Source organism: Neofelis nebulosa, chromosome 13 (assembly GCF_028018385.1).
Source record: "Neofelis nebulosa isolate mNeoNeb1 chromosome 13, mNeoNeb1.pri, whole genome shotgun sequence".
NCBI classification, from domain to species: Eukaryota; Metazoa; Chordata; class Mammalia; order Carnivora; family Felidae; genus Neofelis; species Neofelis nebulosa.
In genome coordinates, this window is record NC_080794.1 from 43,036,621 (window position 1) to 43,057,516 (window position 20,896).

Genomic DNA, 20,896 nt, shown 5'->3' on the forward strand with positions numbered 1-20,896 from the left:
GGAGGTGCCCCCAGAGAAAGGATTTCTGCAGGCCTGGGAACAGGGCACCACGTGGCCCCAGGCCCACCCTGGTGAGGGCTGGGATGCTAGCAGCGGAGCATGGGAAACAGGCAGAGGGTTGAAGCTGACGCTCAGTTCTGTGGGAGTCAGGGGCCACACTGATGGAGGTCTGGTGGGCAGAACATGGGAAGTGACAGGCTGCTGTGACCCCCGAGACCAGCCTGTAGCAATTTCTCTAACATCTGAGCTCTTCCGGCCCTGGCGGTCTGCATACACACTAGACCCTAGGCAGTGTGGAGACATAGCACACCCAACCAAAGTAGAAAAGCCTCCTTTCAATCATGTAAACACAATCAGAAAGCAGAGGTTGTGAGTCCTGCCAATCCCTTTCTAGTCTACAAGGAATTTTCTAATGAGGCAGGCAGGATAGGGGTTGGAGTCCTCATTGTATGGATGCCGCGACAGAGGCCTGAAAGAGAAAGGGGTTGTGGCTTACTCCGAGGGGTTCAGATGATTCTAGAAAGACTCGGGCCTTCCCACTCCCGAGGTCTGGGCTGTCCCATGACACCATTCTGTCTTTGGGGCCTGTTCTCCCACATCTGACTCATCTCCAGCCACAGTGAGCCGTGCCTGGGGCTCAGTAGGTGCTTTGGAAAGTCTTCTGAGTGTTTTCTGGACTTCTGCAAGGTGGGCTGTTGTCTTGGGTACATCGACCGGAGCAGCAGCAACCCCCAGACCCGTCACCTGACCGGCAAGGTGACTGAGGAGCGTGTGTACGCATGCGTGTGGGCACACGTGCACGTGTCAGGTTGCACGAGGAGCGGCGTGTGCTTGGAGGAGTCTGCAGAGAGGCCCTTGGCTGGATCCCTGCCCTTGTCTGGTTCTGGTTTCATACTTCCTGCCCCAGCAGGCCTGGGGAGGCCAAAATGCACAGATGGCCATCTGGCTGGCACTTTAGGACATGGCCCAGTGCTCACTCTCAGCCTCTCCTCCCCCCACCCTTCTCTGCTTCAGTGGCTGTGTTGACTCTGCAAAGGCGTGGTGGGGCCAGGACAGGGAGGCGTTGTGGGGTCGTGGGTGGGGGGCTCAGGCACAGGACCGGAGCGCGGCAGAACTGCCCACTCCACCCTCAATCAGACTCGTGTTGAAGAGAACCTGTGTCCCTGCGCCGTGGTCCTGATGTCCATGAGGCAGGAGGGTCACAGGGTGGGGGAGCCCTGGTGCTGCTCGTAGTGTGAAAAGTCCACTCATGTGAGCATTCTCCATGGCCCGTTCTGTAAAGTCCATTCCCAAGAGCCAATCAGAGAGCTTGCAGCTCGCTCACTCATTCCTTCATTCCTTCATTCCTTCCATAAACCTTTCTTACTGCTTATAGTATGTGAAAACCTGGCAGGGCCACCAAGACGAATAAAGAACCATTGGATTGGATCAGAACCCACTTCTGGTTCCAGAGTTTTAAGGTAGTCTGATGGGGATGATGAGGACAATTCCTCCGAAGCGTCCCTGTAGCCACCCTGCTCTCTGCAGCATTTTGGAGGCAGAAGATACAGTAATGGAGGGCAGTGGGAGGTGCTGGGGAAGGAAGGGAGGGCTTGGCTCTGGTGCCTACCTATTCTGTGTCCTGGGTTGCCAGATTCAGCAAAGACAAAAACAAAAACAAAAACAGGACTCCCACGGAAATTTGGAAATTTGCATGTCAGATAAACCATGAAATGAGCTGATCTGCAATCCCATCCCTCCCGCTCCTGCTTGTTGCTATGTAGCCTGGGGGCATGGCACACGTGGCTTCTCCCTGCCCAGCCTGGCTGTCACCAGCACCGGGAAAAGAGGGACTGCAGAGTCCTTCAGGGTGTGTGTGGGGGGGGGGGGGGGTGGGGGGGGGGCCTTCCCCATTCCACACAGCCTCCACCTCCGGGCAAGGGGTCTCAGCCCCTGTCCAGGGACCTGTGCCTTAATTTTAAAAAAGAATTATTTAGGATAAGTTCCATGCAATATTTGGGATATACTTACACTCAAAAGATTTGTTTCTTCTCTGAAATTAAAACCTAACTGGGCACCCTGAATTTTATCTGGCAATTGGATGGCCTGGGCAAGTGGGGGACAGACCCTCCCTGGGCCTCTGCTGCTTTATCAGCACTGCAAAGGTGACAAGGCGGGTCCATAAGAGCCAAGAACCTCCAGCTCCACAGAGAGCTGACTCTGCCTGTTTCACAGCATCGCCTGGCCCAATGCCACCTGTTTGGAGGGCAGATGCCTCCAAAGTCTATGGAGAAGGGTCCGGGTGGTTGAGGAGACAGGCCTGCTCTTATGGAACCCCCAGTTTCCTCTCACCCCCAGGGGACAGGTCAGCCTGAGTGAATCATTGGCTGCCATTGCATGAGAGGGCTGGCTTAGGGACCGTCCTGGGTCATTAGAGGTCCCCAGACAAAAGTGATCCTGGGCGCTCTGCCCACCTCACTACTTTTTTGGCTACTAGTCCAACCGTGTCCTTGACTGCTGCAGGGGGAGGCCAGGGAGGGGAAGACGATCCCCAATGTCACACAGCACACAGTGGAGAACCAAAAGCAACCCTCCAGCCGCTGGAGATTCTGTCCTGTGCCGCCTGGGAAAACACCCTCCTGGCCCTGCACAGCGTCCCCTGAGGGTCATCCTTGGGACCATGGGGGTTCTGCCCAAGAAAGACTAATGGGATCTTGGGGGGAGCTCTGCCCAAAAGGTGAGTGGTGCATTTGTCTGAAGCCAGTCTGGCCTGGGGCGTTGCTAACTGCTTTGAGCATAAACAATTCCATATGTCCGACAGGCTGATTAGCCACACAGAGACGGGGTGGGGCGGGGGGAGATTGTGAATAAGGAATCCATATTAACCAAAGATCCAGCGATAGAGGCCCAGCTGAAAGAAATTAAAAAGATCGTGTTTTCAAACACTGGCCCTCCAACCGGGGGATTTTTCTAGCTGCCAGCGAGTGCATTACAAATTTTAGACACTAACGTATTGACAAAAACAAACAAATAAGCAAAAGTTGAAATGCAGGAGGCCTCCTGGGTCTGATAGAAATCTCAACGATTCCCTCCTGCTTTGGTCTTTTTTTTTTTTTTTTTTTAATGCAACTAACAATAATATCTAACAGAAAATTCGTCCACAGTCTGGATGCAGTTCACCCATTGTTCCTCTGCAAAAGTGTCGTCTCTTTAAGCGTCTGCATGTTGGCGATCGTTAGGAGGAAAGAGCTAAGCAGAGTTTCCTTTATTTATTTATGTCCCTTTTGCTGAATTCTGATGAAGCGCAGGCAGGCAGGCAGCCGAGCATCTGGCTTCTCAGAGAGATGGCTGCATGGAGAGGGGCCCTGGTTCCGGACACAGAGAGTGCGTGCTGGCTCTCTTGAGCGGATGGGGATTCCATCTTGCCGGTGGTTGGGGGTCTGCAGTGAAATCTCTCACCTCCCTGTGTGGACATTCTCCCAGGTCCTGCTCCGGGCACCCCCTGCCCTGTTCCCTCTTTGGCCCTGTGCAGGCTGTGTGTGGAGCAGGGGATTCGGGCTGAGAGCCTCACTTATGTGCGGAGGGTAAGGGGGGTTGGGAGGGGCACAGATGTTACGTCCAAAGCAAGGCACTCCCGCTCCCGTAGGTCCTAGAAACCACATGTTCTGAAGCCACACTGCAGGATCCAGGCATGTTTGGTGGGGAGGTTAGTGGGGGTGCCCACACAGGGGGAATCAATTCCTCTCCTGACTTTGCGCCTCTTGAGGGGTCCTCATGGGACACAAGGGAAAGGTTCTGCCTTGAAGGAGCATATGTTGTGACAGAAGACGGAGAAGATAGTCTTCTCTCTGTCTATTTTTTTTTAACGTTTATTTATTTTGAGAGAGAGTGAGAGAGCATGAGCAGGGGAAGGGCAGAGAGAGAGAGAGAGAGGGAGAGAGAGAATCCCAAGCAGACTCCCTTCTGTCAGCGCCGAGCCCAATGCGGGACTTGAACTCACGAACCGTGAGATCATGACCTCAGTCAAAATCAAGAGCTGGATGCTTAACCGACCTGAGCCAGGTGTCCTGGGAGTCTTTTCTTTGTGCTCAGATGATGTCACTACCTTTCAGAATCTGGTGAAAGGTTAGGATGGTGGCCTTGTAACTGGACGGAGCTCCTTGTCATTGGACAGGTGACAGTGACAGTGTGTGACATTTATTGACCCCACTGCCCCATTCCAGGACTACTGCAGAGTTATTGTGCTTTCAAGTGGGAAGGCACACTTATTTTTTCTCTAGTAAAACCAGGAAATTATCGTGGACACTCAGAGAGTTCAAGTAATTTGTGCAAATTCACACAGCACTTGGTAGTCAGACATGCCTTGGAAACCCAGACCCTGGCCTCCCAGCCCTGAGAAGCTCTGTGGTGACCGGCTGGCTCATCAGGCCCGGAAAGGGTCTGTGTCTGACGTGACTGACGACTCAGCACTGTGTCCATTGTGGGGCGTCCTTGTCGAGAACACAGACATGGCAGCGGGAACGCCAGGCATTCCTGGGGCCGCGGACACTCTGGGCCTTGGCCCGCCTGGCCAGGGTCTAAAGCGGATGTGGACAGCCCCTGAAGGTCCTGCAGCCCGGCGCAGCACGTCAGAGAAGGAGAGGAAAAGGCACAGCGCAGCCCGTGCCCACCCCACCCCGGGTCATGCAGGAGAGCAGATGCAGGAACCATCTGAATGGCCAGCATTTCCAAGATTGCATTAACGTGACCTAGCGGCCTGGGGCTGGGCACAGACCCTGGTGGGAGAGGTCGGCTGTTCCCTCTGAGTTCAAACGAGGGGTGTGGCTCAAATGAGCAACATGTCCTCTCTCATTGTGGCTCTTTGTAGAAGTTAAATTTTTTCTTTTTAAAAAAAAATTTTTTTTAATGTTTATTTATTTTTGAGACAGAGAGAGACAGAGCATGAACGGGGGAGGGTCAGAGAGAGAGGGAGACACAGAATGTGAAGCAGGCTCCAGGCTCTGAGCTGTCAGCACAGAGCCCGATGCGGGGCTCGAACTCACAGACCGTGAGATCATGACCTGAGCTGAAGTCAGACGCTTAACCGACTGAGCCACCCAGGCGCCCCTAAATTTTTTCTTTTTTTAATGAAGACCTCAGAACGCTGCCTTTTCGGGAAGCTCTAGAAACCCCCTGGGAAACATCTCTTTGGATACTCACCACCTGCAGAGAAAATGGTCTATATGTCCAGCAGTTTGGCGTCTGGAGGTCAGAGAAGACAGCATCATGTGCAGGGCTTGAGAATAATTCTGTGGATTGGGATGGGGACAGAATGCCTGGCTGGCGGTGGCAGTCAGAGCTCAGCTTTGGCATGCCACCGATCCAGGTTCAAACCCTAGCTCTGCCGTCTACTGACAGTGTGACCTTAGGAAAGACAGGTTTCCTCTGTGCTTTGGGTCCTCATCTGTAAGCGGGGCTGGTCATCTATGACCTTGGCCTCCGAGAGGTATACTTTAGTGGGTAGGAACAAAGTGTAGCTGGTTCTTGGATCCCAGCAGAGTGAAGGAACAGCCCTGGGGAGAGAAAGGAGGGCTTGTAAAGTGTGGGGTGCCCAAGGGGGCTCCCCTTGGCCTCTCAGAGGATAGGGGCTGGTGGGGGTAGATTCTTCTCATTCCCTCCTGCTGTGAATCCACTACGTTCTTTTGGACTTGGGTTCTGGTATCAGTGGGGGAAGATAGTGATGTGTTAAGTCAAACTAGCACTGTTATTGCCAAGATGGGGAAACTGAGGCCCAAGGAGGGGAAGGGGTATCTTCCTGAGGCCACAGAAAGAGAATTGGCTGAAGGCAGGTCTGACCTGCCGGTTTCCTGCCCCCTCCGTGCTGACCTCTGCCTATGCACCTGCCTCCCCTAGGGAGGTATGCACCGTGAGAGCACTTGGGCCAGAGATGGCTGCAGGAATCCAGAGTGTTCCCCGCCCCCCCTCAGCCTGTCTTCTGCATTTCCCTAGGAAAGTGACCAGAGGCACTGGGCATCTCTTGGACAGCTGAGGGGAGTCACCCATGTGACGGGGAGAGAGGAGGAAGAGTCCCAGCTCTGCCCTCACTAGGCTGTGGCACGGTGCACGTGGCTTTACCTGCCTCATCTGTGAAATGGGGGCATGACTCCAACTTTCTAGGCTGTTGTGAGGATTGGCTATTCATTGGACGGGTACTGACTGGTTATTGTCTAAGTGCCAGGCTCTGCTCCAGAAAGGGGGACAGGCGTGAACTAGATGGGGGGCCCATCCGCATGAGGCTCCCTCTGTAGCGGAGCAGACAGTCAAGAGACATGCAAAAGAGGAAGTCACGGGATCTTTTCACGTTGAGATAATAATGCAACAGAGTGGCGCGAAAGCGCGTGAATGGCATGGGCAGGGTAGGAACTGCTTCAGAATGAGAGCAAGACAGGGGTGTACAGCCCCTCCCAGGCTGTGGCAACCACAGGTGCCAAGATCCTGGGGGCAGGAAGGAGGCCAGCAGCCGGAGTACAATGGGAATGGAGAGGGATGCCGTGGAGAAGCAGCAGGGCCAGGCAGAGGGCTGAGCTGGGTTCAGCCAGTAGTTGATGTTCGACCATGTTCAGGTTGGCTCCGACGGCAAGAGGCCAAGGGGAGCCCCCTTGGGCACCCCACAATTTACAAGCACCACAGGCTGGTACGTGACGCCTCTCAGACACGGGTGCCTGGTCCAGGCCTGGCAGGAAGGTAGTAGTTGGTGTCCATGCATATCTGGGGGGCGGCGAGGTGTCGAACTGTCTCTGGTGGCTGGAGAGAGGTCAACAGGCTAGAGCAGAGCTGGTGAGGCCAAAAGACAGGCACTGTGAATTGCTGTGGCTGGAGCCATCCCAGACAACACGGGCATTTCAGTGGTGGTGGGGGGTGGGGGTGTCACCAAGTCCCCGACAGTGATAACGCACAGTGGGAAGAAAGAAACCCTCAGAACAGAATAGCTTGCTTGGATCAGCAACTCTGAAAGTGTGACGCCGTAGTTTAGCAGCCACTGTTGGTTGTCCTTCTGACCCAGGCCCCTCCTTCTTCCTTTACAAGGCTGTATTCGGGTATACATCTTTCATGGGCCTTGGGGGAGGCAGGTTCAAGCTGCAGCCCCTGTCACAAGGAGTAAACTATGAGAAGTTTTAGCTAGAAGTTCCATGGACGCCCCCCTAAGCCTAAAGAAGTACCTAAGATCACTGAGTTAGGCTCAAGCAACTTAGGAACTATTTATGCTGGGACAACTTATTACCCAACTGCAAAAGCAATATAAATAACTGAAAGAAAAAAGTAATAATTTTAGTTCATTCTTAAATAACTACAATTGCGTACCGATGAGATGGTTGTCCCTGTCGGGCACTGCACAACTTCTCAGACTTTGGATTTGGATTGGACATTGCTGCTGTCATCTTCTGTTCCACGTTGGTTTCCATTCCATGCTTTTTTTTTTTTTTTAATTACAGCAACCACTGAAAACTTAGCTTCTCAAAGATCTGATACCATTAGAGGAATATAGCATGATCTAATGTGGAAACTATGAAGTAATGTGAACTAGGAGTTCCTGTGGTATCTGGTATTGCTGTGTTTCTCTTGAAAATGTGAAATATCCTGCAGCACCCCAGAATTTTGTTGTGGCAGTCTGGGGTGGCTCAGTCTGCAGTCTGGGGAACATGGGTGCAAAGCAATCAGTCATTGGTTTAATCAGGAGCACGTGCCAAAGTTCTGGCCAATGAAATGTGAAGGAGTCTTTTGGAAGATTTGTGGGGAAAGGTGTACTTTGCCCATAAAAGATGTTTGGGAAGAAGTCATCTCCCGCCACTGCTGGCTTCCGTAGTGTCCTCAGGGGTGTTCTGGAACTGCGTCTTCCATCCTGGGTCCAATGGGGGTCACCATCCCAAGGAGAACACTCTGAGGTGAGCGGAGGGGAAAGATGGAGGGGCTCTGGCTGTGACGCCATCGTCGGCTGCCAGATCCTGGAAGCACCCACCTCTGGACTTCCTATTTCGTGAGCTCAGACCTTCCTTGAGAGTTTAACCTGTTTAGAACTGGATTTCCTGTTTACCTGCAGCCCAAAGCGCCCTTCCCAATACTCCAGCAAAGGATGCTTGGGAAACTGCTTTCCCTCCTTCATTAAGGGTCACCTATCAAAGCCTCTGAGAAATCCCACAATTCTCTGCTTACTTTTGTTCAGAGTGCAGAGTGCAGAGTTTGCCAGATTCACTTGACCGAGGAAACCTTTTTTCCATAGAACCTCATTAACATCTCACAAGACACTCCTGTGCCAAAAAACACACTTTTGAAAAGGATGCCTTAGATCCCTTCTTATAGCTGCTCGGCCCCACCCGCCCCAGAAGCCCTGACACACAGACTCCCACCTCAGAGGCGCGCCAGGGTCCACATGTGTTTCTGTTCAATGGGGGAGACTAAATGAAGCCAGATGTACCTGGGCAGCCCACAGGCAGGAGAAGCAATGATTTAATGGCTCAGCTATGCGGGGATTAGCTTGCTAGAGAGCTCCCAAGGAGGGGTTGGGGACTTGCCGCCAGTCTGCTAATGGATTCAGCAGAAATGCCCCTGAGGGCTGTGCGTGACTGCCATGTGCACGAACGTGCCGTGTCCATGACCTCTGTGTTAGTAAGTACCGTGTGTCCGTGATGGCCGTCCTATGCCCATGACTGCAGTGACCATCATCACGGTGTCCATGACTGTTCTGTCCATGACTACTGTGTTCGTGACCTCTGTGTCCCTGAATCTTATGTCCATCACCTCTGTGTCAATGATCCCAATGCCCGTGACTGCTGTGTCCATGATCACAGTATTAATGACTTCTCTGTCCATGACAACTGTGCCCATAACTGCTATGCCCGTGACTGCTGTGCCATGACCTCTGTGTCCATGACCTCTGGCCCAAGTCTCTATGCCATGACCGCTACGCCCATGACCCTGAGTCCATGGCTGCGGTGTAGAGGGTCAGAACTTCTGTACTTCTCAGGACAAGGTGCCCCCGGCCCAGGAGAACCACTAGCTGGGGCACTTAGGCCATTCCCTTCCCACTCTGGGGCCAAGAGATTATCTGGCCCAGGGGTTTTCAAACAGTGTCCCTAGGACCCTGGGGGTTCTGAACAAGCCCCTTAGGGCTGATCCAGCCCCTTAGCTGATTCTGCCAAGACAGCTTTTTATTTATTCTTTTTATCCGCTGGGTTTCCATGTAGGAATTCACTAGAAGAAAAGCCTTCGTGGCAGGAAAAAAAGTCTAAAACCACTGATGTTGTCCAGCCGTGCATTTTGCAGAAGAGAAGACGGGGGCCTCCCTAGAGATTTGTGGGAGAGCCAGAACAGAGGGAGGGGCTGGGGTCAGGGCAGGGGAGGGGAGGACACAGCCCGCGGAGGCAGTGGTTTCTTCTCCCTGCTGACTTTGCCTGCCGTGACCCAGGAGAAAAGCCCTTTGAAACAGTCAGAGATGTGGCCGGGAGCGGCCGGGAGCCACACAAAGCGTGCTTCTCCAACTTGGGTCACTGGCGAGGAACCAGGAGGCAGGCTGGGAACTTGGCCTTGGAGGTGGGGTGCACTTATTGGCTCAGCTGAGGTTTAGAGGCTGACAAATGGCCACTCACCCCAGGCCAGGCACCTCTACACAAGAGCTCAGCTTCTTGTAACTGCCTGAGCTGGGTCTCAGCCCGCCCACTGGTACCACTTTAGCAACGGGGGCTTTAAAAGGTGTGTAATATCCAAGAGAAAAATAAGCTTGTGGGTTGAAGAATATCTTTCAGTCTATCGTATTAATTAACATGTTTATCTTTATGCCAGTGCAGTTGTAAAATAACAATCTATAATATCAACGTATATTATAATTATGTTCATATGAATCATATATGTTTATGGAGGAGGAGGCCCATGCAAGGAAAAAATGTCTACCCAAGTTATGATGAAGTCATGATGTGTCCTGGGTAAGTGACAGTGGACTTCAGACCTTGTATCTGTTTGCTCGGGCTGCCATAACAAATACCACTGACTGGGTGGCTTAAATAACAGGTTTATTTTCTCCCAGTTCTGGAGGCCAGAAGTGTGAGATCAAGGCGCCCTTAGGGTTGGTTCCTGCTGAGGCCCCCTCTCCCTGGCTTATAGCTGGCCGCCTTCTCCCTGCGTCCTTACCCAGTGTTCCCTCTGTGTGTGTCTGTGCCCTGGTTTCTTCTTTTTTATTTTTTTTAAAACATTAAAAAAAATGTTTATTTATATTTATATATATAGAGAGAGGGTGACAGAGAATCCCAAGCAGGCTCCACACTGTCAGTACGGAGCCCTATGTGGCTCAAACCCGTGAACCGCGAGCTCATGACCCAAGCTGAAACCAAGGGTTGGACGCTTAACAGACTGAGCCACCCAGGCACTCCCCTCATCTCTTTTCATAAAAACACCAGTTACACTGGATTAGAGCCCACCCTGATGACCGTATCTTAATTTAATTTAATTTAATTGCCTTTTTTAAGGACCTTATGTCTAAATACGGTCCCATTCTGAGGCACTGGAGGTTAGAACTCAACAGACGAATTGGGAGGGGGCACCACTTAGCCCTGAGATCTTCTCTCTTGAGTTCATGTTTCCCTCGCAACTGTCTTCCTTCCTTCTTCCTCTCCCTCACTCTCTCTCTTTCTTCTTTTTGAAAAGAGATGGGCTCTAAATAGAATGAGCCCTGCATGAGAGACACCTGCTTTCAGATGGGGAATCTGTCCAGCTCCCTGGTTCTGTCTGTAGGGCCATGAGCCAAGACGCCATCCAGTGCTGGGCTCTGCGCAGGTTTAAGCTGCTAGAAGGAGTATAAAGGGCACTGGTGCCATAGGGTGGATTCTGGCACTTTTCCTTCCCTTCAGCTGCCAGGGCTTGGTCAAACTATATTCAAGATGTGCTGTATTGGAATTCTGAGATTATTGGGGGTTGATCGTGACTATGGAATATCCAGGTATGTGGGATTCATAGCCCATCACAAGCTCCAGGTGTTAGAGAGACCCTCCCCACCTGCTTCAATTCCACCCCATCCCAGCCATCTTCAGCTGTACGGGGTAGACATGGGGTGTGTCTTTTGATATGGAAATGGCTCCATTTCCTTAGGATTGAACATGTAGAGGATCTCACAGCCTCCCGAACGCTGGAAATTCTTTCTGCTTTATTAGGATTTTGTCAGGAAAGGGGGTTGAGAGACTCAGGGTGAGAGAGCCCTCAACTGCCCCTGTTTCCATGTCACTGGAGAGCTATTCTGCTGCCCTTGAAAATTAAATGCTACTTTCGAGTGTGGCTATCCATGTGAACTTTGTGAACATTTATTGATTTTATTTTAAATGGGTCCTTCTGGGGCACCTGGGTGGCTCAGTCAGTTAAGCGTCCGACTTCAGCCCATCTTGAAGTCCGTGAGCTCGAGCCCCGCATCGGGCTCTGTGCTGACAGCTCAGAGCCTGGAGCCTGCTTCAGATTCCGTGTCTCCCTCTCTCTCTGCTCCTCCCCTGCTCACACTCTGTCTCTGTCTCTGTCTCTCTCTCTCAAAAATAAAGATTTAAAAAAATTTAAATGGGTCCTCCTGAGGTTAATCCCAATATGAGGAAGAACAGGAAGAGAAGGAGAAAGGGGAGGGGCAGGAGAAGGCAGTGTGGGTCTCTGAGTTGGATTCCCTTTTGTTTTGCCCTGTGCTCTTGTGGCCTTGCCTCTTCTGGGGTCTCTCATCCTGAGACACAAGCCTTGGTGTGTCGCAGAGATTTTGTCCCCTTGGATATGCTCCAGCACCTTGGTGGGTCTTATGATCTTAACGTCAGATTCAGGGGCATGGGTTGCAATCATTCTATAGCTAGAACCAACCCACCTGGGCCAGGATGGGGCCTGGTGACCCCACCTGGAGAGTAGGTGGTGCAGGACTTTTGGAAAGGGGCTGATGGCCTCCTGGCAATCACCCCTCTCCACCTGGTCTCTACAAGTGGGAGGAGAGCCTGGAATGGAGGGCTTGAGGCCTGGGGTCAGCCCCTTCCCTGAGACCCATTTCACCTACGGCTTTGAGCGAGTTTTCCTTCTCCGCACTTCGGGCTCCCCATCTTCTGAATGAAGAAGTTGGACCAGATGAGTCCATTGGTGCCCATGAGGCACCAGCCACCAGGGGAAGTGCCGAGGACACACAAAGACAAGAAAACGAGCCCACACACCTCTTGGTTTGTGTGGTTTTCACCCTACAGATGCAAAACCAGAGACTCGAAGAAGTAGGGTAGCTCACTCAAGGTGGCAGGACTGACTACTGGGATGCAGGGCCGAGCCAGGCTGATGTCTGTCCAAAGCTCCTTCTCCACATTAACGTCTGGTAGGGAAAACCAGGCAGGTAGGCAAGGGATTGTTGCGGCATGGATTACACCAATGCCCTGGGGCTAGACCAACGCAATCACGTCACGGTAGCTGATTCAGGGGTCACAAAGAAGCTCCCTCTTGAGTGGTGTCCTAGGGAACAAGATGGGCTGTGTCCGGGGGAGAAGCAGCAGGAAAGCGCTTCAGGTGGAGCGGAAAGAAGGAGCAAAGTCAAGAGAGTGAAAGCCTATCGAGTCTAACTCCCCCCTTGGCAAAGGGAGGCAGTCTAGGGCGACTGGCTGTGCACAGGGTGTGTGGTGGAGAGGTGCAGGGGAGGGGGCGGGAGGGGGCTGGCTGGTGTCAGTCTGAGGAGGGCTGTGAAGGATCATGCCAAGCAGTTCGGCTTGCTCCTTAAGCTGATGGGGGGCTATTGAGGGTTCTTAATGGGGTACGAATGAATCTTTTAGGGGGAGGCCATATGGAGGGTAGAACAGGGCAAGGAGAATCAAGAGTCCTTCTTCTGATTCTTTGATCCTCTGTCTGACCCCAGTTCATACCCCCAGGAAAAGGAAGTGGCTGAAAAGGAAGAAGATTCAGGTCCCAGAGGCCTTAGGCAGGTGGCGGGACTCCCAAACACTCATCCTATAAAAACCCACTTTACAAGCTAACGGGGAAGGACACGAAGCCCCAGATGTGTGTGGCGCGGCTACAGATGAGCACACTACTTAGAGGGAGCGAGTGGTTGGGGAACGAAGGGCTGATTCAAAGGCAGTAATCCCCGCCGTGTCTCATTTCCAAATCTCGGCTCGCCTGTCTGCCCCATCTGCCTGCTCTGTCCCCCACACGAGGCGAATCCCCTTCCCTGCCTGGGACAGGATTGAGAGTGTTCAAGGTTTTACCTGGGTGGCTTTCGTCTGGGAGGCTTGACGTCCTGCACTCCATTCAGTGGAGTTAGCACTGGCTCCACTTTGACAGTGTCCCCTAGACGTTAGAAAGGGCTGAGACAGAGGCAGATGGGTGGCGGGGGAGGGGACTCACATCTGTCAGGAACCTGGGCTACCAAGGGTGCCCACACACCAAAAGCCCAAGCTTCACACGCGCCAGTACGTGTAGATGTCGGAGTGGAGTCAATGAATAGGTGGCAGGTGGAGGAATGGCTTGTCGCTGAGTGTAGACTGGCCAGATGAGAGAGTCAACGAGTGAATAAGGCTAGGGTATGCCGCAGCAGGGAGCAAACAAAGATTCGTTCTTGCTTGTGCACACGGCCTTTGTGAGCTGTCAAGCGGGCTTCAGGATGGGATTAGATATGCCTTGATTTGGGGAGGTGCCTGTGGAAGATTAAAGGCAGAGGGCGGGGAAGCTCAGGGCAGGTCTGAGACCCGAGACCCGAGGAAGGACAAGGGTAGGGACCGACTCTGGGGAGGAGCTCGACCACTGGACACTTCTGACAAGGTCTGGAGCAGGCCGAAGAGGAGCCCCTAGCCCAACATTGCCCACTCGCGGAATCCCACTTCTGGCCCAGTCACGGTGTGCCATCTGTGGGGAGAGCCCGAGGGAAGCAAGCACACCCTCGCGTGAACACCGTGCCGGGTTCAGAGGGCACAGCTGGCCAGTGTCAATCAGCCCTGCTTCCAGCAGCTTCTCTGGAAGGGGGCGCCTCCACGGCTGCTGAGGTGGGCTGGGAGCTGGGCTCCATTCACTCCTCGCTCTGAATCCAGCCTCTTTGTCGGGCTGCAGCTGGTCACTGGGACGCGGTTAACCATGATGTCTGGCGGGGGGTGGGGGGCTCACACTGGCCATGAAAGGCTCTGGTTCAGGGGAGACGCATGTCAGCTCCAGCGGCCACCATGGGCCAAGGCCCATCCTCTACCACGAGGGGTCTAGCCGGTGAAAGTCGCCTCCCGTCCGGAAGGGAGGGGGCTGGGAGCATCAGCACAACGCTAACACCTGCCATGATGCGTGAGGAAAAGGTGCGCCTGGGGGACAGGAAGAAAGGAGTCAGTGCTGTGACTGCAAGAAGGGAGGGGAGAATGGGGGAGCAGCAGTTCGGGAGTGGAGGGGTGAAGGATGGGGGGCAGCACGAACAAGCGAATATGAGGATAAATAAGGAAGAAAGGAGGGGATGAGACGGCCTGAAGGCTGGGGTGCAGAGGGTGACATGGGAATGGGTGAACAGGGGTGACAATGGAGAAGCAAAGGGGAGAGGGCGCAGGCCTCACTGGCTTTGAAAGGGCCACAGGCTGCATTTGTCCCCCAGATCACACCGGCAGCCCCTGGGTGGTCGCTGCAAAGGTCATGGGAAGGGATGTCGACAGCATCCCACCGTGTTGAACCTTGAGATCAGAGTTTGGGGCTGATGTCTGTGCCCCGCTTTTGCAGACAGGGGTTGATGGCTGCCAGCCTGCTGTGACCCTCCCATGCTGGGCGGCCCCAGAAATGCCCTTTGCCCACCAGGAAGTCCAGCATGCCCCAAATCTGCCCAGTGAAAATGCATCTCCTTTTGCTTTAAGCCTCTAAGATTCTTTTAAAAGAAAGAAGCCTCTCAACAACCCCACTCCCAATCACTGAAGGGCAGGTGGGGGCCACTGGGGAGAGAGACCCGGTACTCGCTCTCGAGGACAGCTGGGTGAGGGCCTGCCCACAGGAGAACTATGAAGTGGCCTTGGGCAAGCTCCTTCCATCGTGGGGCCTCAGGTTCCCCGCCTGTAAAAAGGAAGGGGTTCGGCTGGATCCTATTTTGTAGCAGAGTGGAGCCAAGATCCTGGGTGATGACCATAGGTAATTGGTTTGATGGCTAGAGAGGAGCCGAGTTGTACAACCTTTGTCCCCGTGCACAGGAATCGTCCTGCCTTTGAGGTGTGCAGGCTGGCCTGCTGGCGATCTAAGCCAGGCCACCGGCTCCGGATGAAAGGGCCGGTGAGAATAGCCCGGGCTGGGTTTGTGGACGCTCTCACTTCTGTTTGCTACCGAACAAACAGCACACAGCAGGCAGGCAGTGCCAGGGACGCACACAGAGTAGGCTCCAGGGCGCGAGCACGGGGCCCTGGACATCTTTACTTTCGAAGTGTGCCCGAAGTTCAGAACTCAACAAATCCTGCCTGAAGCGGGGAATCTGGCAGGTCAGAAGGCCCAGAGCTGCAGGTCTGCTGCCTTTTCTGTAAACCTTGTATTGAAGTATCATATGCTTACAGAGCGGGTCATGCATACCAAGTGTCCATTCTGATGGAATTTCACAAAGCGTGAATACACCTGCGTGGCCAGCACTGCGATCAAGAAATAGAACATGCCCGGCATCCCGGAGACCTCGGTTCTCCTTTGTGTCTGGCTTCTTTCTCTCCGCAGAAAGTCCAACCTTGGACTTCTCTCCTCCTCATTGTTGCAGAGTGTCCCGTTGTATGGCCCTGACTGTCCCACCTCAGGCTGGCACTGGCACTCAGGGGTCTCCCCGTCACCTGCAAGGCAATTGTTGCTGCCCTGCCGTTACATTCTTCTGCATTCTACCTCTTCCTGTGCCACCACGTTCATCGTAGCCTGAGCATGATCTATCACAGGTCGCAAAACCGTGAGAGCAAGGAGGCGGAGGCCAGAGCCCCGAGTCGGGCCTGCTAAAAGCCACACCAGCACTGCTTGTGGGAGGTGGGGGTGACGTGGAGGGGTGGGGGAGAGCACGGTGCCGGCACAGGCCGGCCTGGGCTCCTCTGCCACCACGAAGGTGGGCGGCCAGGGTCCCTAAGTGTCACTGTGATGATTATGCAGGGGGCGATGTCACCGGGATGTCAGATTTCTGGCCACCTGGCAAAGGTAGGAGAGGATGAGTTGACAGGAGGGCCGCACAGGCTACTGTGGCCCCAAGTGTGCAGATGGCTGCAGGGACAGCGAGGCAATCGGATGGTTAGGACTGGTGCACGGACAGGATGGGAAGGCAAAGAGAAGGAATAAGAAGGGGAGTTGCCAAGGTGCAGCTACCTGCAGAAAGTGGGGAGTCCTGCATGGGGGGCCTTCTGAACAGGGTCCCCCCGCTCCTTCCCTGGAGCCCCTCCTTGTCAGGCACAGTACACGCCCACAGGCGGCGTTGATGAAGACAGGTCTGAATTCCCAGGACAGGACCTCTAGATGGAAGGAGACAATGTCCCTCCCACCTGCCCACCTGATGGGGCCTCATGTGACCCCTAGGTCCTACAAGCTGTCGGGCAGCTGCAGGGTCTTGGCTGTTGCTCTGTAGGGCCTCGGGAAGGAGGCAGGCTTGAGTCCATTAGCTCGGCGCTGTTCTCTGGAGAGCGTGCAGGGGGATTATGGGCTGCTTTGCCGCCTCCCGACTTTCGGGGACCACCCCTTTGGGACTGGATCCAAGGAAGTGAGCGATACCATTATTAGACGTGAGTCAGCAGTCCTTCTTCTTTTCCTCTTCCTCCTCCTCCTCCCAACGCCTGAATCCAGCCTGGGTGGGAGGGGGTGTGTGGCGGGAGCAGCAGCAGGAAAGGCAGTGGCCTGGGCTAGCCTGGTCTGGCTCTCAGGCCTGGGCTCTGCTTTGGCCCCACCTCCTCTGGGCTGCCTTCCCGTCCATCCAGGGAATTAGGGTGTGAGTGCCTTTTGGTCTGGGGGTCCTTCCAGGTTCTGGCATCCTCCAATGGTGAGGGACAGCCCTACCCCCGCGTGGGCTGACCAGAACTCCCCCACGATTCACTCAGGATCCCCTGTCCCAGCATCCAGGAGACCAGGGCTTAGGGGAGAAAGGAGGATGGGGTAGGGAGGGTGAGTGTGAGGGCTATGCCAAGGAGACGGGAGAGGCAGAAGGTGTATTTTCTGTGATCACCATGAGAACAATAGCCACCATTAATCAAGGGCTTACTTACCCTGTAGCAGACACAGTACTGAGGATTTTACGTTACACAGTGTCTTGTCTAATCCACACTATCGAGGCCCCGTGACCCAATGGGGACGGGGCCCTCAGACCTCAGGGAGTCAGAAGGTCAGCGCCAGGCCCCAGAAGGGCCAGCGGCTGCTCCACTGCAGGCTGCTCAGAGGCTCAGAGGGAGAAGCTGTGGGAGAGAGTGCTCCATGCTCCGGGCTAGTCCCTAGCAGATCCCCTTCTGGATCCCGTGTCTTTGATGGTCATGGTAGGATGGTCCCCAGACTTCGCTAGGTTCAGTGGCTGGGAACGTCAGTCAAAAGCTCAGGCATGCAAGAAATGGAATTTCCTCAAATTTCCTATGACAATTCAATTTCTCTTTCTGGTTGCCTTCCCACCAAGGTGATGCACACGGGACCCTGTGCACTTGTGGCCCTCTCCTCCCTCGGGATGTGTGAGATCTGGGAGCTGGTGCAGGTGTTGGATGAATGGGACACCTGGCTTCTTGGACACCACTGGGGCACGAAAACACTGTAAAGCCTCCTGAGGCCTCATCTGCCTGGAAATAATCCTGCAGCACAAATTTTCCAGAACCCTGCCTCTTCCCCAGCCACAGAGCCCAGGCATTTTGCTTCCTGATCCCACAAATATACTTGGGAGTTTCATGTGGGGTTCATCTTCTTGGGATCTACTGACAACTCCATTGATGTCACTCCCTCTGGTCCCCTCCACTCCCTGTGCCCAGGGAGACCCAGCCACAGGAGCTGGGGGCACTTGCTCTGACTCACTGTGTATCCTTCATATCCTTTATCAGAGACCGTTGGCTCTCCTTGTTTCCCGATAGAGATGGCTTTCTGGGGTCCCATGCCAGAAAGAGATGTCCAACTTCTGTGTTTCCTGCAGCCTTATCCCCTCCCCAAGGCAGTTAGACAGACCTCCAGGGCCTACAGGAGAAAGGAGGTGGCTCGAGGGATGGCCCATGCCAGGCCCATGGAGACCAAGCCCCACAGCTGGGTGTTCGGGCCGTGCCCCAGCCCCCACAGGGCCCTCTGTGAGGACTCAGACATGCTCCCACGGCAGCTCTGATCTGTTCCATTCCAGCAGAACCAGGAAACAGAAGGGGTTCCCAAAAGTCACCGGGACCCCCGCTAGAGAGCCCCATATCTGCTCTCAGGCCACCAAATCTGCTACTAATTTAAGTGAGACCCTAGGGTCTCTCGTTTCAGTGAGATTCGCACCCCCCACACGCCCCACGGGTCAGCGAAAGGAAATCTATTCCCAGACAGGATCCAGAATCATAACCTGTTGTAGGCCCTCCCCAGTTGCTGTGCCAGACTTGTGCCCGCTCACAGGGCATCTCAGGCAGGTTTTCTGCTCACCCGGAGCAGCTGGTATGACAGTGGTTCTGTTACAGATGAGGAAACTGAGGTTCAGGGGGTGAAGGAATTGGTCCCAGATCAGCCACCGAACGTGAGATCACAGGCTCTGATCTGTGCGCCACACGGTTCTCCACCAGGCCTCATTGTCCGCGAGGTTTTGTGTGGTTATTAAATACTGGCCGCCTTCTGGAGAAGTTCACTGCCCTTCTGGTTGTGGAGAAGGGAAGGGACACACGGTGGGAGAGTGGGGAGTGGGCTTAGGGGTAGAGGGTGAGCTGGGGCCTTCTTTCTATCTCAGCACCCAACCTAACGTCTCCCCAAGTCTGTTCACTGCCTTGGTGAGTGGACACTGCCCGATGATGGCTGCAGCTTACAACACGCAGGGCATGGTGTCGAGAAAGGGCCAGTGAGACACGAGGCAGCGGGTCGCCCCCATCCCGATGCCGAGAACCTGCCGGAGGTGCTGGGCATCACCAACACTCTCATGTGGCTCTTCCAAAAGTGGGGTCTGTGACACCCCGTGCCTGGGGACCGCTAATAGATGTTATGGGGATGAAAGTTTCTGTGGTCACAGAACCTGGGGAATACTGACTCCTATGGGGTTAAGCGTGCTCCATTGTGCAATTGTCAGGGTTTGGGTGCCCTCCTAGGGGGCTGTGGAATCCAGGAACTCTCTACTGCATTTGCTCCTAACGGCCCCCTTCCCTCTGCAGAACAACGAGCATTGCTTGCCTTCAGTGGCACCCATTTCGGGAAGCAAGGCTCTCATGTCAGATAGAAGGGATCCTTAGGAAGGGTGAACAGATCAAGGACGAAGGGTCTGAAGGGAGATGGGCTCTCAGCCCGAGGAAGGCGGCTTCTGGCAAGGCTGTGGGAGTCCTGGTCTCGAAAGGAGCAGGAGGCTTTGGAGGTAGAGATGTGGGTGGGAGAAGGGTGTTGCAGGAAAGCGGGAGCCAGCGCTGGAGGGCAGGGCCTGTAAGGCTAGTTAGTGGGTGTGAGCACCACACACCCAGTTTGGCTGAAGCCGCCCAGCCCACTTAAAAGGGAGGTCTGACACTTACAACGGAGGTTGGGTTGGAAGAGGAGGCTAGATCTGTTCCTCCAGCTCGGATCTGATCATGGCCGAATGCAGGGACTTAGCATCGGGGCCCCCGCTTAGAGACGTTTTGCTGCTGATCTCCTGTGGCCCTCAGGGTTCAGAAATGAAGGTGGACACCCAGCCGAGAACCTCTCCGCAAAGCATCAGGCTATGGGCCTCCTCTCTGTAGTGGGTAGTTCCCTCGAAATCCTCCCTTCTGATAGGCGAGTGGCATTTTTCTATTCTCTCCTATGTTCTGAGACCCTAAACAGCCTCCACCTTGCTCACGAGCCAGGACAGAAGAAGAGACAGAAGCACATCTTTTGATCCGGAAAAACCTGGATGCATGGAGCTGAGAGAGCAAAACTGTTAATTAAAACCAATCTGGGATCTCGCCAAGTGGGAGAAAGACACTGGAGGCCAGGAGCCTCGGCAGTGGGAAGGAGAGACGTGGTAGTGGGTTATTTATAATCCACTTCTGGCACTGTCTGCGGGGCTCTTTCGGCTCGAGGAAACACTCTCATCCCCGAGACAGACATCTGATCATTATAATTTTGTGTTTGAAGACAGTTTTAGCCTCCTGCAGACACACATAAAATCTGCATCCGCTGCCCAGGATGGGGGACATAAAAGTTCTTTAAGAGGGTCGTAGACCTTCCTGGGATGGGATCCAGGCTGTCTGCAGCTTTGGCACGGGGGCTGGCTCTGCTCACACAGGTCCCGCTCTCACCTCTCTGTCTGCTCACTGGGCAGAATCCATCCCATCCTTGAATGCCCATCCAGACCAATGTCTTGTAGGGGCACATACAAGTCTCTCCTCCTCGACTATCTTAGCATTCTTCTCTCTGCCTTTTTTTTCCCCTCCACAGTTGATTTAATTCACTTGATGTTATATTGTGCTGTCGTGGTCCCTAGCTGCCTCTTGTATATATAACCATATATTGAATGGGCTGAACTCGATGGGGTACGAACAGGAAATGGCTTTATTTTTCTCCCTTCGATGCTTTCAGTCATGCCCGGCTGGATCTCCTTCCCCTCCCCTTGACGACATCGCAGGCACGCGCGAGAGCTTCTCAACCCTTTTCACGCCAGAACAAACGCTACTCTCAGATATTAAAAAGGCCCAGTCCAGCCCGTGCACAGCCTGTCCTCTGCATCCAGTTTAAAGTGTCTCCCTCCCTGCGTGGAGTCCGGCAGTGGCCTGGGGATGGGTTGCCCACTGTTACGAGTTGAATCCTGTCTCTGGAAAGAGATATATTGAAGTCTTGGGGTGCCAGGGTGGCTCAG

The 20,896-nt window shown here is 54.0% G+C and overlaps 1 long non-coding RNA gene across 1 annotated transcript; it reads left to right on the forward strand.

Annotated features, from left to right (window-relative positions):
• The first annotated feature begins 15,969 nt into the window (after positions 1-15,969).
• LOC131492886 (uncharacterized) lies at positions 15,970-17,817 on the forward strand. The gene is made up of 2 exons (XR_009252329.1): positions 15,970-16,679; positions 17,555-17,817. It is a non-coding gene; the product is annotated as an uncharacterized LOC131492886 (long non-coding RNA).
• The last annotated feature ends 3,079 nt before the right edge of the window (positions 17,818-20,896 follow it).